At 36.9% G+C, this 4,992-nt stretch overlaps 1 long non-coding RNA gene across 1 annotated transcript; it reads right to left on the bottom strand.

Annotated features, from left to right (window-relative positions):
- Window positions 1-397: 397 nt before the first annotated feature.
- On the bottom strand, window positions 398-1,066 carry LOC136273953 (uncharacterized). Its single transcript, XR_010712189.1, has 3 exons — window positions 909-1,066; window positions 549-613; window positions 398-454 (listed from the first exon to the last, which is right to left on the bottom strand). It is a non-coding gene; the product is annotated as an uncharacterized lncRNA (long non-coding RNA).
- Between the last annotated feature and the right edge of the window lie 3,926 nt (window positions 1,067-4,992).

The raw sequence follows: 4,992 nt of genomic DNA, 5'->3' as shown, positions 1-4,992 counted from the left end.
CCAAATTCCTTCAAAAAATGGGTTTTTCATAACGGGCTGTTTGATTGACACATTTCCACTTCATTTTGTAGAAAACACAGATGCGGAAACATAGTCTTCCATATCGGATAAGATCATGACAGTCCTGTCATTATAAGTGACACCGCATCCTCTCCATTCCACCAAACAGAGAGTTGTCCTCTATGGAATTGAAAGAGAGGCGGGCCAGGATGTCAGACAGTTTTGATGCCCTGATGCATGCCATTTTTTAGGCTCAGATGATTCCAGTGAAGCGGATAACACCCTTACTGGTGATTTTTTTAAAATAATGAATAATAAATAGAATTTGTTAGGCACATCACGATATTGATGTGAGCAAATAAAAGATATTATAAGATGTTGATAAAATAAATATGTCCTTTTACAACAGATGTACACGCATGCGACACATCCTTTTCCCATCAGCATTTGAAACCTAAAGAGAGCACAGGTACACAAATTAAATAAACAAATATTTATACAGTTTTTTACGGATATTCCTTATATAAATTTCATACATATGTACTTACCTTTATTTAACTTTTAGAAGTTAGTGAATCGGATTCCAGCTTGAAGGGAGTGGCAGTGCGAAGGTCTGCAAGAATGAAAGTAATGACTAACGTAAAAAAATAGTTTATAAATGAATACATGCAAACTACAGTTATTTTATTATAATATTCTAACTTCTGTTCCCAATAAGAAATATGCTGAAGCAGAACCGCAAAGTCAAAAGCTGCCACAGAACCACAACCCAAGTCAACTTGCGCAGAATTCCAACGAAAGTCGAAAGCTGCCGCAGAACCCCAACCAAATTATAAAAATTTAAATCATCAATATGTACTATAAAATACTTTTTATTGTAATGTAAATAAAATGACATCTGTATTTACCTTTCAGTGCCTATTACATCTGGGAAGAGACGGCACACGCTAGTCATTTCAGATGACAGTGACGGTTCTGAATGCCAAAATTCAGCTTGCGGTAATCCTATACCCTGCACTTCAACGTCTGAAACAATACCATCAGAACATGGTGCTGGAACCACTTCATCATCTGTCAGGAAAGAGAAAAGAGGTAATTGTTGCCACCTGTAAAATTTAATCATGTAGTTAAACTTATTGTTTACTTCAAATAAACAACAGTATCCTGGGCCTACAAAATTTTATTTTTTGCAATGCTCAATATACAATTTGCAATTAAACACAAACAACATACATGTAATACATCATGTACATGTGAAAAAGTAATCTCCCATAATTGCTAAATACAAGGAATGTCTGCAGTAATACAACTGATGTGGGTAAGTGGGTTTGCGAAAAATAGCTCAAACTTGCTCTTTGTTGCTCAAAAAAAATTGGCGCACTAAAAAATCGCGCTTTACAAATAACATGTGACATAGCTGGCTTGCTGCCTAATAATAGAAAAATATGCACGGAAACATTATTTCCGTAAACCTCATTCATTTCTACATGAATTAACATTCATCACATAAACTCTTACATGTAGATACATATCATGTAATAATAAAATATACACCTAAATTTTTAAATACAGGCTTATCTAAGGCGAGAACCTACAAGGTATGACGTCCTCCCTTGTTCAAGGAGAAGAAGGAAGGCCCACGGAAAAAGCGGCTTTCCAATCCATACCCCAAGTCGTTAATTACATTGAGAACCTATGACAGTGTTTGTTATTTGTATTAAAAGGGAATGTTATGAAAGTACAAGGTATATACATTTTATAATAGAAATTTTTATAAATGTCTTCAAGACGTAATGCTTTTAGTGGCAAGAGTTCGAAACCAGCTGTCGGCGCTTGCAAAGTTTTCGTTGAAAACATTGCCGTGCTCTATTTCGGCATACATTGCAGTATGCTTACGCTGTATAAACCAAATGTTAGAATTGAATATGTAGCGACAAACTGACAGGAGGCATAATCATGTATGAAAGAATGTCGATGATTTGCACTTGCAGTTGCAACTTTACTTAAATTGTCACTAAGAAATTAAAATATGCCCACCTATGCTTCCTGTACCTAAGTATCGTTTGCTGATGCAAATGTATGTACATAATGTAATGCAGCGGATTGAATAATTGAAATACAACATAATCCCCATGCTTGGAAACATTCTGAGAATTGATTTCACAAAGTAGCCTATAAGAAAATGGCAGGTTAAAGTTTAAAAACAGCTCTGTCGGCTACTTTTGTTGAGAATAAGGTCAGGTACTAAAGTCCGTACGTACAACTGGTAAATGCTTTAGAAGAATTCCAGTGATAAATGGGTTGATCAGTTATAAAGAGGCAGAAGTTCCAACCCCTCACCTTCTCTATGTTGGAAGAGACTGCTGTAATTAACTGAGAAGAATGTTATTGGATTAAACGGTATACATATAAAAAAAGTTAGATCCACCATTTCTTTTAATTTATACACCTGTACATATACCCTTAGGGCAGTGCTTGATCATGAGTTGGTCAGTAAATATTTGTGATCTTGGTTTTTATTGGTTGTTTGTGTCAGGTTGAATTTAGTTGGTTTGTATATTTTGCTTTATTGTTTTACCGCCAAGTTTGACAATCTTTGTCTGGACATTGACCAGAGCAGACTATATTTATATCGACACTCAATTGAATGTTGGACCATACATTGCTCTTTTTCTGGTAAGTTAACTCAAATACTAATATCCTTAAACACCGACTATTAATAAATTAAGTTATATTTAGAGTACGAGTTTCCTATTTTATCAGAGATACAGGGCGTGGCTTAAGGCGAGAGCGACAGCTCGAGCCGGGCCCGCCCTGTATCTCTGATAAAATAGGAAACGGGTATTCTAAATGACTTGTGCCTCGACCCCAAATATAGGAAAAAAAGGTTATAACACTCTCCCTAATAAAATGACCAATCATAAATTATCATTCCAAGATCACGCAATCAAATGACCAATGAAATATGTTTTATTTAGCTGATCATGCTATTAAACCCTAATTTTGACATAATGCGCCGAAACTTTGAAGACGATGGATGGAGAATTTGATCTGAAGTTTGATTTTGATTTGCTCGCCGAACTGGCGCCGATTGACGAATTTCTGGTCAACGAAATAGATGACATTACCCTATCGCAAGTATGCGAGACGTTAGAATGTGAAAACGCCGCATTTGAGGGACTGTTGGACCTATCTTTAACTCCCGACTCGGCAGGCTGTGGAGCAATGGATGTTGATGGTATAAAAACCGGAGCAATGGACGTAGATTGTAAGGACAGCGCATCTACATCAAGCGACAGTCGTTTTGGTCAACCTGTAAGTGATGATGAAATCTTTAAACTTATAAAAGATCAAGAAAACGTTAATACGAAAAACAACACGAAGTGGGCCATGAATCTCTTTGAAAAATGGCGGGCCAACCGGCGGGAAAATATTCCCGATTTTAAGCTGATGACCACGGAGCAGATGAGTTTTTGGCTTGGACGGTTCGTAATGGAGGCGCGGAAGCACGATGGAACAGAATATCCGCCAAGATCTATCTACCTCATACTGTGCGGATTTTTGCGATATTTGAAAGACAATGGTGTCTATGATAAGAATTTCCTTGACGAAAATAACGGAGAATTTACCGATTTCCGGAAATTGGTTGATGCAAGAATGAAATCCTTAATTGACAAAGGATAAATTACAGGGTTCGACATTAACCTTAGTCCGTTAGTCACAGACTAATTGATTTTGAGTCGGACTAACAAAATTTCTGTCTAATCAGTCCGGTTGGACTAATAAAAAAATCTGCTTAAAAAAATGTGTAAACTATCGATGTTGCAAAGCCACGGCATAATTGTTGACAACTTCCTGGAAAACGCTGAGTTTATTTTTACAGTAAATAGATATATGATACATTTTGGTGATTATAGAGTTACCGAGTGAAAACAACAGAGGTATGCAGGATGTTATGGGTGATTTGATAATTTTTTTGCCCTAAGGGTAGGTAACGAGCACACATGTTCACAACAACCCTGGCTTCGATAGAGACGCTTAGGTGTTTAAAAAAAAATAAACTGAAAGGTGAAAGGAAATTTCTTGTTGTTTAATTTAAATGAATTGTGTTTAAATCATTTGTCTTAAATTGCTTATTATTTATATCTGATTTTTAAAGAACTCAAATAACAAAAAGAACATGGTAGCTCAACGCCTTGATCTATTGCACAGATCTATTTTTAACATCTGTAATGGCGGCTTCTACCATGCACACGGAGATAGTGAATACCCAGCTTCTTGCTATGTACTGAAAAGTACAATACAACTAAGCCAGTGATTAACCTGTAAGAAAAAAACATCAAAAAATTCCTTGTGATGTATGATACCCACCCCTTCTTACAAATTCTAATAAAAACAGTGTTTTTTATTAGACAAAATACGGTAATGCATTTCATTTATTTTTGACGGACTAATAAAATTGCCTGCGGACTAGTTAAAGTTAACAGACACTAGTCCGGCAGGACTAATGCATAAAAAAGTTAGTGTCGACCCCTGGGATTCGGGTGTAGTTTAAAACAAGCGGACCCTATTCTGCCTAAAGACGAAGAGACTTTGTGGCAAAAGCACGTGTTTGGAAAGGAAAGTGCCGAACAGTTGCAACACACCGTTTTCTTTAACGCATGCAAAGTCTTTGGACTAAGAGGATACGACGAACACCACGACCTGCAGTGTGAGCAGTTCACGATCGGAGAGGACAGCGCTGGGCGATTTATTCAGTTCACGGGAAGGGCCACAAAGACCTACAATGGCGGCCTTGGGCATCTGAATGTGCAGTCAAAGAACCTGAGACATCATTCATCGCCAGGTAAGCCAATAAATGCACTTTTAAATGGTGATAAAATGAAATATATAGAGCATGCGCGAATTTAGAGGAGGAGTCTGAAGGGTCCAGAAACCCTCCCCCTTGCAAAATTCAAATTTCTTAAAAATTTTATTATTATAAAACTACCA

Source organism: Magallana gigas, chromosome 1 (genome assembly GCF_963853765.1).
Source record: "Magallana gigas chromosome 1, xbMagGiga1.1, whole genome shotgun sequence".
In the NCBI taxonomy this organism is placed as follows: domain Eukaryota; kingdom Metazoa; phylum Mollusca; class Bivalvia; order Ostreida; family Ostreidae; genus Magallana; species Magallana gigas.
The sequence above is the reverse complement of the archived record's forward strand: the minus strand, read 5'-3'. Positions and strand labels throughout refer to the sequence as shown.